The sequence below is a fragment of the Arachis ipaensis genome, chromosome B04 (assembly GCF_000816755.2).
Source record: "Arachis ipaensis cultivar K30076 chromosome B04, Araip1.1, whole genome shotgun sequence".
NCBI classification, from domain to species: domain Eukaryota; kingdom Viridiplantae; phylum Streptophyta; class Magnoliopsida; order Fabales; family Fabaceae; genus Arachis; species Arachis ipaensis.
This window is the reverse complement of record NC_029788.2, coordinates 117,664,015-117,680,345: the sequence shown is the minus strand read 5'-3', so window position 1 is coordinate 117,680,345 and position 16,331 is coordinate 117,664,015. Positions and strand designations below refer to the sequence as shown.

The 16,331-nt window shown below is 36.2% G+C and overlaps 1 long non-coding RNA gene across 2 annotated transcripts; it reads left to right on the top strand.

The window, feature by feature from the left end:
- Positions 340-15,957, top strand: LOC107638043. Of its 2 annotated transcripts, XR_002361736.1 has the most exons (4): positions 340-440; positions 533-681; positions 6,227-6,229; positions 15,947-15,957. It is a non-coding gene; the product is annotated as an uncharacterized LOC107638043 (long non-coding RNA). The 2 variants fall into 2 exon arrangements; XR_001619706.2 differs by lacking the exons at positions 6,227-6,229; positions 15,947-15,957 and having other exon boundaries at positions 533-836.

Below are 16,331 nucleotides of genomic sequence, written 5' to 3'. Positions count from 1 at the left end.
GCTTGATTATTTGGTTGGTTTATTAGGCTGAGATTTTCGTTGGTTGGACAATAGATCTATCTGTAACAAGTGTTGGAGAAAGGAGGATTTTTCCTTTTTTATTTTTATTTATTTTTTTATGTCAAAGCATCAACTAGAATAAAAAAGTAGCTTACATATGATAGATAGATTTTGGTTTTTATGACGTTTGCCCTCAAAATTTGGTGTTTCTGTTGGTAACTTTTTAGATCTCATGTGTTTTCTGGTCAGAAAATGGAGTGAATTGCTATAACTAAAATAGCCACTGAATTCTGAATCTTATGTGAAGTAGTAACATTGAACTATTGAAAGCTGTGATATTGCTCTATTCAAATTTGTCTGTAAAATTCAAATATACGACTGGGTAATGTTGCAGCAGGTGATGCAGAATCCTAACTTCATGACCATGGCTGAGCGCCTGGGTAATGCATTGATGCAGATATTTATAAACTTCCTGTACTCTGTTATATAAAATATCTATTGGTTGATAACATATCTATACTATCTATCTCAGGATCCATCTATGTCTTCCATGCTTGAAAGTCTTACTAGTCCTTCAAATAAAGATCAGCTTGAGGAGAGAATGGCATGCATAAAAGAAGATCCATCTTTGAAGCATATTTTAGATGAGATAGAGACTGGTGGTCCTACTGCTATGATGAGGTTTAGATGGCAAAATTAGGATGGTCATCTTATTTTTTGGGTATCTTTTTATTGAGACACTGAGATATTGAATAGTGGTGTTGAAAAATAATATCCAATTTTATAGGTATCGTATAAGGAATATTATGTTTATCTATGAATATTATGTTTATCTATGTGATTTTTGGCTTTCTTTTCTTCAATTTACAGTGTGTTTGATAGAGTAAATTTAGAAAACAAATCTAAAGTATTTATTTTGTAATGGAAAAATTCAAAAAAAATTATTTTACTTTACTGACAGATTTACAGGATTTTCTGTCTGTATTCAGAGTGTGGGATGATTTTTCAAGGTTCAAATTACAGACGAAAAATTTGTCGGAAAATTTGTTTCTGTCTGTAATTACAGACGGAAAATCTGTCGGAAAATCTGTCTGTAATTACAGACAGAAAATCTGTCGAAAAATCCGTCTGTAATTACAGACAAAAAATCCGTCTGTAATTACAGACGAAAAATCCGTCTGTAATTACAGACAAAAAATCCGTCTGAAAATCCGTCTGTAATTACAGACGGAAAATCCGTCGGAAAGTTCGTCACCTTCGGGAAATGGATGGAAAATTTACAGAGGGAAAATCCGTCGGTAAATAATTTCTGACGAGGCTTTTACAGAGGGACAAAATCCGTCGGTAATTTCATCGGTAACTAAAAATCCGTCTGTAATAAAGACTAAATCTGTCTGTATTAATCTATTTTCTAGTAGTGTCTTTGTCTATCCCAGTATATATAAGTATATAATTTTAATGTATAATATATATAAAATAATTAGTAAAATACTAAAATAATTAATAATATTGTATCATATTTAAATTTTTATTTCAATTTATGTTACGTATGTAATGATAATTATATAAATTTTAAAATTTATTTTTATTTATTAGATTTTAATATTTATAAAGGCGAATACTCATAGAAATAAATAGGTACCAACAAAAACGAATTAGAATTTAACTTTTTATTAACTGCGAGTAGAAGTGAAACAGGTTTTACGTAAGTTATTATAGGGCAATGAGGTCACGTAAGACAAAAAGTTGTCCTTACTCATTTCGTTGTCATTTTTGTATAATATATTTTAATTTGATAAGTTAATGACTAATTCATTTAAATTTGTAATATTTATTTAAGTGAATTAATAAATTAATTACTAAATCTAAAATTATTTTATATTTTAATATCATATTCATTTTTAGAATCAAAGTAATATGGCCAACATTATTATTTATTGAAATTTATTAACATATTTGATCTATTTTTTAGTTGAAGTAGTTGTATTTGTACATAGAAACAGTTTTATATATATATTTTTAGATTAAACTCCTATCAAAATTGTTAAGGTAGTCAAATGGGTCAGTCTAACCCATTTAGATCTGACCCATTTAAGTTTGCTTTATTCACGAGCCATTCATGACCAGCCAGATTGGTCAAATGGACTTGGTCGTTTGCCCTTTTATTTTATTTTTTAAAAATATTTTGGTATCAAATACCACTTTTAGGTAAAAAATTTTAAACAAATAGTATTTTTGTTGATGAGTCAGATTTTCAAGTTAGAACAGAAGAAATATTAGTCAAATGTAATATTTTTTTAAAAAATATATAAAAAAATAAACGAGCTACCTATTTAACTCATCACTTTTTTGGATTAATTAGGCTCAATCCGTTTACCCAAAATTTAAACAAGATTAATTTTAGAGATAACATTCACTCATTTAAATAGGTAAACATGTTAGTCTCATGGATTTAAGCCATTTTAAAGGTCCTAAAAATTGCTAAGATAAGATAAATATACAATTAAATGCATAACATCTTATCTTAACACATATGGAATGATAGAAAGAATTTGTGTCTAAAGTTTTGAATGGTTAAAATAATAATTATTGATATAGGTTCTTGATGAGCGAATAATTTATACGCTTTTTGGCATTGTTTTTACATAGTTTTTAGTATGATTTAGTTAGTTTTTAGTATATTTTTATTAGTTTTTAATTAGAATTTACATTTCTGGACTTTACTATGAGTTTGTGTATTTTTCTGTGATTTTAGATATTTTCTGGCTGAAATTGAGGGACCTGAGCAAAAATCAGATTCAGAGGTTGAAGAAGGACTGCAGATGCTGTTGGATTCTGACCTCCCTGCACTCAAAGTGGATTTTATGGAGCTACAGAACTCCAAATGGCACGCTTCTAATTGCGTTAGAAAGTAGACATCCAGGGCTTTCCAGAAATATATAATAGTCCATACTTTGTCCGAGTTTAGATGACACAAACTGGCGTTGAACACCAGTTTCATGTTGCAGTCTAGTGTTCAGCACCAGAAACAAGTTGCAAAGTGGAGTTCAAAGCCAGTAACATGTTACAAACTGGCGTTCAACCCCAAGAATGACCTCTCCACGTGTAAACTTCAAGCTCAGCCCAAGCACACACCAAGTGGGCCCCGGAAGTGGATTTCTGCATCAATTACTTACTTCTGTAAACCCTAGTAGCTAGTCTAGTATAAATATGTCTTGAGTTTTGTCTTTAGTTTTATCTTTGGATTATTCTTAGATCACGTTTTGGGGGCTGGCCTCTCGGCCATGCCTAGACCTTGTTCTTATGTATTTTCAACGGTAGAGTTTCTACACTCCATAGATTAAGGTGTGGAGCTCTGTTGTTCCTAATAAATTAATGCAAAGTACTACTGTTTTTCTATTCAATTCAAGCTTATTCCTATTCTAAGATATCCACTCGCACCCAAGAACATGATGAATGTGATGATTATGTGACGCTCATCATCATTCTCACTTATGAACGCGTGCCTGACAAACACTTCCGTTCTACATGCAAACAAGCTAGAATGAGTATCTCTTAGATATCTAATACAGAGGACCAAGTCCGAGATATTAGAATCTTCGTGGTATAAGTTAGAACCCATGGATGGCCATTTCTGAGATCCGGAAAGTCTAAACCTTGTCTGTGGTATTCCGAGTAGGATCCGGGAAGGGATGGCTGTGACGAACTTCAAACTCGCGAGTGCTGGGCGTAGTGACAGACGCAAAAGGAGGGTGAATCCTATTCCAGTATGATCAAGAACCTCCAGATGATTAGCCATGCAGGTGACAGCGCATCGGACCATTTTCACAGAGAGGATGGGAAGTAGCCATTGACAACGGTGATGCCCTACACAAAGCTTGCCATGGAAGGGAGTAGGACTGATTGGATGAAGACAGCGGGAAAGCAGAGGTTCAGAGGAATGAAAGCATCTCTATACACTTATCTGAAATTCTCACCAATGATTTACATAAGTATCTTTATCTTTATTTTCTGTTTATTTATCATTATTATTCGAAAACTCCATAACCATTTAATATCCACCTGACTGAGACTTACCAGATGACCATAGCTTGCTTCATACCAACAATCTCCATGGGATCGACCCTTACTCACGTAAGGTTTATTACTTGGACGACCCAGTGCACTTGCTGGTTAGTTGTACGAAGTTGTAAAACAGAATTAAGAACATGAACGTGCGTATGTAGTTTTTAGCGCCGTTACCAAGGAAGTAAAGATCACGATTTCGCACACCAAGTTTTTGGCGCCGTTGCCGGGGATTGTTTGAGTTTGGACAACTGACGGTTCATCTTGTTGCTCAGATTAGGTAATTTTATTTTAATTTTAAGCTTTTTGTTTTTATTATTCTTAATTTCGAAAAAAAAAATTAATAAATAAATTATTCTATGTTCTTCAGAATTTTTAAGAATGAATTCTAGTGTTTCATGAAGCATGTTGAAGCCTGGCTGGCTGTAAAGCCATGTCTAATTCATTTAGACTGGGGCTTCCACTTATCAGTATATGAAGTTGGATGAAGTATCAGCTGTTATATGCCTGATTTGTATCTTCTAAAGCTTGGCTGGCCATTGGCCATGTCTGGTATTTTGGACCGGAGCTTTCACTGAAAGCTTCGCTGGCTAGTAAGCCATGTCTAATTCCTGGACTGGAGCTTTAGACTAACAGTGCAAGATTCCTGGAATTCTTATTAAAAATTTTGGAATCCTTATTTTTCTTTTTCAAATAATTTTCGTAAAAAATACCAAAAAAATTCATAAAATCATAAAATCAAAAATATTTTTGTGTTTCTTGTTTGAGTCTTGAGTCAAGTTTTAAGTTTGGTGTCAATTGCATTTTTTTTTAAATTTATGCATTTTTCGAAAACTCATGCATGTGTTCTTCATGATCTTCAAGTTGTTCTTGACAAGTCTTCTTGTTTGATCTTCATATTTTCTTGTCTTTTGTCTTTTCTTGTTTTTCATATGCATTCTTGAATTCTTAGTGTCTAAATATTAAAAATTTCTAAGTTTGGTGTCTTGCATATTTTCTTTTCTTGAAAATTTTTTAAAAATAAGTCTTGATGTTCATCTTGACATTCAAAGTGTTCTTGGTGTTCATCTTGACATTCATAGTGTTCTTGCATGCATCATGTGTTTTGATCCAAACTTTTAATGCATTGCATCACTTTCTTATTTTTCTCTTTCTTCATAAAAAATTCAAAAAAATAAAAAAAAATATATTTCCCTTTTTCTTCTCATAAATTTCGAAAATTTTGATTGACTTTTTCAAAAATTTTTAAAATCTAATTGTTTCTTATGAGTCAATTCAAATTTTCAAATTAAAAATCTTATATTTTTCAAAATCTTTTTCAAAAATCATATCTTTTTCATTTTTCTTAATTTTATCTCATAAATTTCGAAAATATCATCAACAATTAATGTTTTGATTCAAAAATTTCAAGTTTGTTACTTTCTTGTTAAGAAAGATTCAAACTTTAAGTTCTAGAATCATATCTAGTGATTACTTGTGAGTCAAGTCATTAATTTTGATTTTAAAATTCAAATCTTTTTCAAAACTAATTTTAATCATATCTTTCTATCATATCTTTTTAAATCATATCTTTTTCAAAAATTTGATTTTAAAATATCTTTTCTAACTTCATTCTTCTCTTCTTATACTTGCATAAGGAACCTCTATACTGTGACATAGAGGATTCCATATGTTCTTTTGTGTTCCCTTCTTTTTCATATGAGTAGGAGCAAGGACAAAAATATTCTTGTTGAAGCAGATCCTGAACCTGAAAGGACTCTGAAGAGGAAACTAAGAGAAGCTAAAATACAACAATCCAGAGACAACCTTACAGAAATTTTTGAAAAGGAAGAGGAGACGGCAGCCGAAAATAATAACAATGCAATGAAGATGCTTGGTGACTTTACTGCACCAAATTCTAATTTACATGGAAGAAGCATCTCCATCCCTACCATTGGAGCAAACAATTTTGAGCTTAAGCCTCAACTAGTTTCTCTGATGCAACAAAACTGCAAGTTTCATGGACTTCCATCTGAAGATCCTTTTCAGTTCTTAATTGAATTCTTGCAGATATGTGATACTGTTAAGACCAATAGGGTCAAACCCGAGGTCTACAGGCTCATGCTTTTCCCCTTTGCTGTGAGAGACAGAGCTAGAATATGGTTGGATTCTCAACCTAAAGATAGTCTGAACCCTTGGAATAAGCTGGTCACGGCTTTCTTAGCCAAGTTCTTTCCTCCTCAAAAGCTTAGTAAGCTTAGAGTGGATGTTCAAACCTTCAGACAGAAAGAAGGTGAATCCCTCTATGAAGCTTGGGAGAGATACAAGCAACTGACCAAAAAGTGTCCTTCTGACATGCTTTCAGAATGGACCATCCTGGATATATTCTATGATGGTCTATCTGAGTTATCAAAGATGTCACTGGACCATTCTGCAGGTGGATCCATTCACCTAAAGAAAACGCCTATAGAAGCTTAAGAACTTATTGACATGGTTGCTAACAACCAGTTTATGTACACTTCTGAGAGGAATCCTGTGAGTAATGGGATGCCTCAAAGGAAGGGAGTTCTTGAAATTGATGCTCTAAATGCCATATTGGCTCAGAACAAACTATTGACTCAGTAAGTCAATATGATTTCTCAGAGTCTGAATAGAATGCAAGCTACATCCAATAGTACTGAAGAGGCATCTTCTGAAGAAGAAGCTTATGATCTTGAGAACCCTGCAATAGCAGAGGTAAATTATATGGGTGAACCTTATGGAAACACCTATAACCCCTCATGGAGAAATCACCCAAATTTCTCATGGAAGGATCAACAAAAGCCTCAACAAGGCTTTAATAATGGTGGAAGAAACAGGTTTAACAATAGTAAACCTTTTCCATCATCCACTCAGCAACAGACAGAGAATTCTGAGCAGAATCCATCTGGCTTAGCAAATTTAGTCTCTGATCTATCTAAGGCCACTCTGAGTTTCATGAATGAAACAAGGTCCTCCATTAGAAATTTGGAGGCACAAGTGGGCCAGCTGAGTAAGAAGATCACTGAAACTCCTCCTAGTACTCTCCCAAGCAATACAGAAGAGAATCCAAAGAGAGAGTGCAAGGCCATTAATATAACCATCATGGCCGAACCTACAAGGGAGGGAGAGGACGTGAATCCTAGTGAGGAAGACCTCCTGGGATGTCCAGTGATCAACAAGGAGTTTCCCTTTGAGGAACCAAAGGAATCTGAGGCTCAACTAGAGACCATAGAGATTCCATTGAACCTCCTTATGCCCTTCATGAGCTCTGATGAGTATTCTTCTTCTGAAGAGAATGAGGATGTTACTGAAGAGTAAGTTGCCAAGTACCTTGGTGCAATCATGAAGCTGAATACCAAATTATTTGGTAATGAGACTTGGGAAGATGAACCTCCCTTGCTCATCAATGACCTGAGTGATCTGGATCAACTAACATTGCCTCAGAAGAAATAGGATCTTGGAAAGTTCCTAATACCTTGTACCATAGGCACCATGACCTTTGAGAAGGCTCTATGTGACCTTGGGTCAGGGATAAACCTCATGCCACTTTTTGTAATGGAGAAACTGGAAATCCTTGAGGTACAGGCTGCCAATTTCTCATTAGAGATGGCAGACAAATCTATGAAAATGGCTTATGGACTTGTAGAGGACGTGTTAGTAAAGGTTGAAGGTCTTTACATCCCTGCTGATTTCATAGTCCTAGACACTGGAAAGGATGAGGATGAATCCATCATCCTTGGAAGACCCTTCCTAGCCACAGCAAAAGTTGTGATTGATGTGGACAGAGGATAGTTGGTCCTTCAACTAAATAAGGACAACCTTGTATTTAAAACTCAAGGATCTCCTTCTGTAACAATGGAGAGAAAGCATGAAAAGCTTCTCTCAATACATAGTCAACTAAAGCCCACACAGTCAAACTCTAAGTTTGGTGTTGGTAGGCCTCAGCCAAACTCTAAGTTTGATGTTGAACTCCCATATCCAAACTCTAAGTTTGGTGTTGGGAGTCTATAAAATTGACCTGATCACCTGTGTGGCTCCATGAGAGCCCACTGTCAAGCTATTGACATTAAAGAAGCGCTTGTTGGGAGGCAACCCAATTTTTATTTATCTATTTTTATTTTTTTTTTATTGTTCTTTCATGTTTTATTAGGTTCATGATCATGTGGAGTCACAAAATAAATACAAAAATTAAAAACAGAATCAAAAATAGCAGAAGGAAAATCACACCCTGGAGGAAGGACTTACTGGCGTTTAAACGCCAGTAAGGAGCATCTGGCTGGCGTTCAACGCCAGAACAGAGCATGGATCTGGCGTTGAACGCCAGAAACAAGTAACATCCTGGCATTCAAATGCCAGGAATGCACCCTGAGAAGAGCTGGCGCTGAACGCCAGAAACAAGCATGAAGCTGGCGTTCAACGCCAGAAACATGCTGCACATGGGCGTTGAACGCCCAGAACAAGCATCACTTCGGCGTTTAAACGCCAGAAATGCATGCAAAGGCATTTTACATGCCTAATTGGTGCAGGGATGTAAATCCTTGACACCTCAGGATCTGTGGACCCCACAGGATCATCTCAGCATCTGTGGACCCCACAGGATCCCCACCTACCTCCACTCATATTCTTCCCTCTTCTCAACCCTATTCCATGACAAACACTCAGAGCATGCAACTGAAGCATAGTCAGTCCATTCCTCAGGCTCTACAGGAAGAACTGCTCTGATACCATAATATAACACCCTAACTACCAAAGTTCACACTTCCGGCTGCGCGACTCTGATAGCTCGGATATTACGACGACACTTATACTATTTAATACTAAAATATGAGCCTGTTTAAAACTTTAGACCGCAATACCGCTCCAAAAATACTTTCGTTATACAACATACATCCGTACATACAATACACTTTCAAAAACTCATAAAGATTACATCCATATGTATATACATATACATATATAAATAATATTACAAGCATTACCCAATACAATTCCTATCCCTCTTACAGAATATATTAAGATAAAGGCGAGGGTACAATAAACCATAAATAAAACAAATCAGAGCATCACAACAACAATTAAATAAGCTCTTCGTAACTTCTGCGCCCATATCCTGAAAGGGGAAAAATGTAGGGGGGTGAGAACATCATCCTCGAAAGGGTTCTCAGTAGAGGGTTTTTGGAAATTACTGTAATAGGATACGTGAAGATAAACCGTACCAGTGATTAATAACCGTCTTATACCTCTTTTCAAAAACAACGGTTTACAATAAATAGAAGTCTGAAATCTTTTCTGAAAGAGGAACAATTAAATTCTCAAAAACTCAAAAGCCTTTCAAAACGGTTTATCTATGCTGAACCAAAACAGCCTTCATATTTTATTCCAAACCAGAAACACAAAACCGAAATCAACCATCGGTTCATCTCATTTCAACCACGGCCCTAGGCCCCAAATAGTCCTACCATCAACCAATCACCACAATCCAACAGAGTCCCAGATGCAAACACAGATAGGAAGTTCAAGCACAAACAAACAGTTATTACAAGTAGAACAGTTAGCAATTAATCACATAGGCAAACCAAGTATAATATGCACACCCAACCAATGTCACACAAATGCATATGATGCATGCCTGTCCCTAGTGGCTGATGATATCATCTGTCGGTTACCAAGCCAACCCGACGTATCCGGTAGCTAACCCGGACACAGTCTCTCTGTTGCGTATTATTATCATTAGAGGGTATCTGCGCCCTGTCGCCATTAGAGGGTATCTGCGCTCTGTCGCCATTAGAGGGTATCGTTGCCCTGTCACCATAATACATATAATACATAAGGCCGATACAATCACCAAATACACATTTTCTCACATCAGTATCCATATGTAATAATTCCAACATATAGAAATATAGTTTTTGGAAAGCGCCCCTACCTCAAAACGCAAATCCCATAATCCAAACGCCTCATAAGCCCTTTTCGCCTCAACTTGAAATCGAAGGCAGCTTCAAAGCACAGCCCCACACATTTTTGCAGCAGCATAAACAGCTCTAAATTACAACAAGCAACCTCAGTTACTAAACTCTAAGAACATTAATACCGTAAAGGCTTTAATACACGTACAGGACACTAACGTAGGGCTTTCGAAACATAATTTCTTACCGGAATAACAAAACGAAGCAGCTGCGATTTCAAACCGGCCCCGGCAACAGCTCCGGCGGCGGCCAGAAGCTCTGGTGGATCAATTATAAAAACCGCACAACATTAAAACCTTCTCGAAATCCAAAAAGGCAGAAACCTCAAATGAAACCCTTACCGACAAACTTTTTCCGGCGACAGCAGAAGTAGCCAGAAGCTCCGGCGGTGGTCTCGGAAGTCACAGAACCACTCCTGGCGGCCATAACCCTTTTCTGACGGCGGCAGTTCCGACGGAGGCGGCGCCGGCAACGCAAACGGCGGCCGGGCGCGGTGGCTGGACTCCCAGCACACCTTCAGATCTCTCTCGTCTTCTCTGCTCCCGAACTCTCTCTCTCTCTGGCTCTGCCATAGAGGACGGCGACTGACACTGTGGCAAGGTTGACGGCGGCGCAGCTCAGCAACGGCAGTGACAGCAGCATCGCCCTTCTCCTGCGCGTGCACGCACGCTCCCTCTTCCTCGCGTCGGGCTCCTGCATCGCACCCCTCACGTTCGCAGTTCTGGGTCCGACGCGGTTCAATGGCGATCGACGGTGAGGTGCGGCGGCCAACCAGTGCCTCCTTCCTCGCGAGGCCTTCCCGTCAGTCTCTTCCCCTCTGATTGCAGCTCCGTTCTGGATCTCTCTTCCCTCGGTGTGCAGCAGCGACAGCACAGCGTGGAGCACAACGGCACAGCGCGACGGCGGTGGTGAAGCCCGACGCGCTGGTGCGGTTCTCCTCCCTCCCCTTGTCTTCTCCTCCTTCGGCCAACCGTGCTTTGTGGGTGTGTGTGTGTGTTGTGTGTTTCCCTCATTTGCAGCGTTACTGCTGCTGGGTGTTGGGGGAGGGTTTCTGGCGGCTGTAGGGTTAGAGAGAATGGGTAACCAGATTAAGGTTTAGCTGGGGGGTAATTTGGTAATTTTGACAAAATTAGGGTAATAGGGTTAGTTTTGTAATTTCCAATAAAAATAGGGCCAATATAGTAATTAAAAATAGATTTTAACCCAACAATAATAAAGCATAAAAATACTATTGGCTCATCAATTTACAAATTATTTTCAACAAAATGCCCAAATTCAATAATTAGAAATGATATAATTAAATCATTTATTTTCCAAAGCAGCAGTATTAATATTTAAAATATTAATTATTTAATCCAAATCATATAGAAACCCTTATTATTTTACAACTACCAACTTTATAATTTGAATATAGAAAATAATCCAATAATTGTGAAATTGGATAATAATCTCAATTTATTTCAAATTCAATAAATCAAAACTTGCTTTAATTTTCTTTAACAGAGGAATTTCTGAAATTAAAGCTGCAAAAACACTGAATTTGAAATTAGCTAATGATAGCCCTTTTTCAAAGGTTTTGGGTCTTACAGTAAAAGCATAGATTTTTGTTTTTCCATAACCATTTATGGCACCTAAGACCAGAGAAACCTCTAGAAAGAGGAAAGGGAAGGCAATTGCTTCCACCTCTGAGTCAGGGGAGATGGAGAGATTCATCCCAAGGGTCCATAGCTCAGTAATAGAGCATTTGACTGCACATCAAGAGAGCCCACTCATGGACCTCAACAAGAGCATGAGGAAATTCCTCACCATGAAATCCCTGAGATGCCTCAGGGAATGCACTTTCCTCCACAGATTTTTTGGGAGCAAATCAACAACTCCCTAGGAGAATTAAGTTCCAACATGGGACAACTAAGGGTGGAGCACCAAGAGCACTCCATCATCCTCCATGAAATTAGAGAAGATCAAAGAGTTATGAGGGAGGAGAAAGAAAGACAAGGAAGAGACATAGAGGAGCTCAAGAGCACCATTGGTTCTTCAAGAAGAGGAAGACGCCACCCTTACTAAGGTGGACTCATTCCTTAATCTCCTTGTTTATTTATTTTCCTGTTTTTCGATTTTTGAGCTTTATGTTTATTTATATTTGTGTCTTATTATATGATCATTAGTGTCTAAGTGTTTATGCCTTAAAGTAGTGAATATGAATCCATCACCTCTCTTAAATGAAAAATGTTTTAATTACAAAAGAACAAGAAGTACATGGTTTTGAATTCATCCTTGAAACTAGTTTAATTATTTTGATGTGGTGGCAATACTTTTTATTTTCTGAATGTATGCCTGAACAATGCATATGTCTTTTGAAGTTGTTGTTTATGAATGTTAAATATGTTGGCTCTTGAAAGAATGATGAAAAGGAGACATGTTATTTGATAATCTGAAAAATCATAAAAATGATTCTTGAAGCAAGAAAAAGCAGTGAATACAAAAGCTTGCAGAAAAAAAAAGGGAAAAAGAAAAAGAAAAAGCAAGCAGAAAAAGCCAAAAGCTCTTTAAACCAAAAGGCAAGAGCAAAAAGTCAATAGCCCTTAAAGCGGATAATTTATACGCTTTTTGGCATTATTTTTACATAGTTTTCAGTATGATTTAGTTAGTTTTTAGTATATTTTTATTAGTTTTTAATTAAAATTCACATTTCTGGACTTTACTATGAGTTTGTGTGTTTTTCTGTAATTTCAGATATTTTCTGGCTGAAATTGAGGGACCTGAGCAAAAATCAGATTCAGAGGTTGAAGAAGAACTGCAGATGCTGTTGGATTCTGACCTCCCTGCACTAAAAGTAGATTTTCTGGAGCTACAGAACTCCAAATGGCGCACTTTTAATTGCGTTGGAAATTAGACATTCAGGGCTTTCCAGCAATATATAATAGTCCATAATTTGCCTGCGTTTAAATGAAGCAAACTGGCATTGAACGCCAGTTCCATGTTGCAGTATGGCGTTCAACGCCAGAAACAAGTTGCAAAGTGGAGTTCAACGCCAGAAACACGTTACAAATTGGCGTTCAACTCCAAGAATGACCTCTCCATATGTAAACTTCAAGCTCAGCCCAAGCACACACTAAGTAGGCCCCAGAAGTGGATTTCTGCATCAATTACTTACTTCTGTAAACCCTAGTAGCTAGTCTAGTATAAATATGTCTTGAGTTTTGTCTTTAGTTTTATCTTTGGATTATTCTTAGATCACGTTTTGGGGGCTGGTCTCTCGGCCATGCCTAGACCTTGTTCTTATGTATTTTCAACGGTAGAGTTTCTACACTCCATATATTAAGGTGTGGAGCTCTGTTGTTCCTCATAAATTAATGCAAAGTACTACTGTTTTTCTATTCAATTCAAGCTTATTCCTATTCTAAGATATCCATTCGCACCCAAGAACATGATGAATGTGATGATTATGTGACGCTCATCATCATTATCACTTATGAACGCGTACCTGACAAACACTTCTGTTCTACATGCAAACAAGCTAGAATGAGTATCTCTTAGATATCTAATACAGAGGACCGAGTCCAAGATATTAGAATCTTCGTGGTATAAGTTAGAACCCATGGATGGCCATTCTTGAGATCCAGAAAGTCTAAACCTTGTCTGTGGTATTCCGAGTAGGATCCGGGAAGGGATGACTGTGACGAACTTCAAACTCGCGAGTGCTGGGCGTAGTGACAGACACAAAAGGAGGGTGAATCCTATTCCAGTATGATCGAGAACCTCCAGATGATTAGCCATGCAGGTGACAGCGCATCGGACCATTTTCACAGAGAGGATGGGAAGTAGCCATTGACAAGGTGATGCCCTACACAAAACTTGCCATGGAAGGGAGTAGGACTGATTGGATGAAGACAGCGGGAAAGCAGAAGTTCAGAGGAACGAAAGCATCTCTATACGCTTATCTGAAATTCTCACCAATGATTTACATAAGTATCTCTATCTTTATTTTCTGTTTATTTATCATTATTATTCGAAAACTCCATAACCATTTAATATCCGCCTGACTGAGACTTACAAGATGACCATAGCTTGCTTCATACCAACAATCTCCGTGGGATCGACCCTTACTCACGTAAGGTTTATTACTTGGACGACCCAGTACACTTGCTGGTTAGTTGTACGAAGTTGTGAAATAGAATTAAGAACATGAACGTGCGTATGTAGTTTTTAGCGCCGTTACCAAGGAAGTAAAGATCACGATTTCGCACACCAGTCCTTTCCAAAAAAATTGGTAAATATTTTGTTACCATAAAAACAGAAGAGATATTGATTATTCAATAATTAAAGTTGATTTGTCCGTTCAATACAATCATTTTTTTTCTCAAAAGGTAAATTTTTGTTGTGTGTAAAAAAAAAACAAGATATCTCTCAAGTATTTATCAAGTGTTTCATAACAATAACTAACTACTAATTAAGGCATTTTTTTTTTAATTATGAGATTGGTTCTCACTAACAACATTGTTTGAGGATAATCAAGTTAGATCTTGAGTATAGAATTCTCAATTATATTTGATAATATTTTGAATCTTAAATGTAATCTATTCTTCTATTTCGAAATGATAAAGATGCAATACCATTTGAATTAAATGCAGAATTTTAACTGAAATTGAACTCCAAAAAAATATTGTCATACTTCATGACCAAAAACAAAGCTAAAATTTCTTCTCCACAATTGTAATAATTTTATCAAATATATATTTTTCTTTTTAAATATGTTACAAAGGCCAATATAATTAAAGTTATTTATTTCAACTCATTTCTCGGAATTTTGAATAAATTAGAATAAATTATCTATTTATAGAATTTTTTATTTAAATAAAATAAAAGAGATTCAATATTATAAGAATTCTTAAATAATTTTCTGATACGTAAATTCTCCTAACTAATTGAGCTTTAAATTAATTTGTAAAAGATGGTATCTTATGATGGTTTATACTTAAAATTCATTTTTGAAAAATACGTACATCATCCCAGAATATTGAGTGTTTGAAATGAGCAACACTTTAAAATTTAAAACACATACGTGTCGGACGAATCATGTGTTATTGTAATACTCAAGTATGGGACGATTTATGAGCAAACAAAGATACTTTTGTTTTGAATTATAAGTAAAATCTAAAAAAAAAAATTAGTATGATTTGAATCGATTAAAAAATAAAAAAATTAATATAATTTGTTGTGATTTAGATCGGTATATATTCTAACTAAAATTTTATATTTTGACAATTTAAAACAATTAAAATTTGAAAACTTATAATTTTTTTTTAAGTTACAAAATTTTTTATACGATAATTTAGATGTTATATGGTTTAAATTAAAATGTAATTTAAAATTATAGATTGTAACTTCTTTTGTTATTTTAAATTGTTATATTTTTTAGGTTTTTTATTTAAATAAATTAATAGGAGATGCAAATTAAATGACCTGAATCTCATAAATGGATTTTGAAAACGAGATTCTCCTAAACTATATAATATATAAATCGTCCTAGACTTTTGTGTGTTATATAATATATGAATCATGCTACTCCGGGATGATTTATGCATTGCTCAAAAACACATAAATCGTCCTAGGCCTTTGTGTGTTCTAAAATATATATAAATCATCCCACCCTAGGTTGAGTAACGCTTTTTAACCCTAAAACCCACAATCCTAGGACGATTTACGTTCTAATACGTAACTCTCTATCCCCTAGCACGACTTATGTACAAACCAATACCCCCCCCCAACTAACACCATAGCACGATTTACATGCATAAATATAACGCTCAATAGCCTAGGAAAAATTATGTGTAAAGGCCAACCCTACTTACCTTCCCACGAGTAATGCTTTATTTGTGACCCCCATTGACGGCAAGGAGCTTACTGGAGAGGAGGAGACTGATGGGAAGAAAGTGACCAATGGGTTAGGTGGAGGGAAGTTGGTGTTAGTGGAGGGTGGGTACCAGTGCATAGAAAAGAGGGTGGCAGACGACAGAGGAGGTAGCGGATAAGTGCGATGGTTGAAAGTTGGGTAGGCAGCAGAGGAGGTGGTGGAAGGTGGGCCCAACCAGTATGGTGCAAGATGGCGAGGAACGAAGGCGACATGTACCGATTGAACGGTATTGCGCATGTTGCAAGTTTTATTGATGAAGAGGTTAGTGATTAAATTGGTTTACAATTGATATAGTTGATGACGGTGATATGTTGAGTCATGTTAATATGATTTTGTTAATCTATATAGCTTGTAGTTTTAGAAATTTGTAATATTTTAGGCTTAAC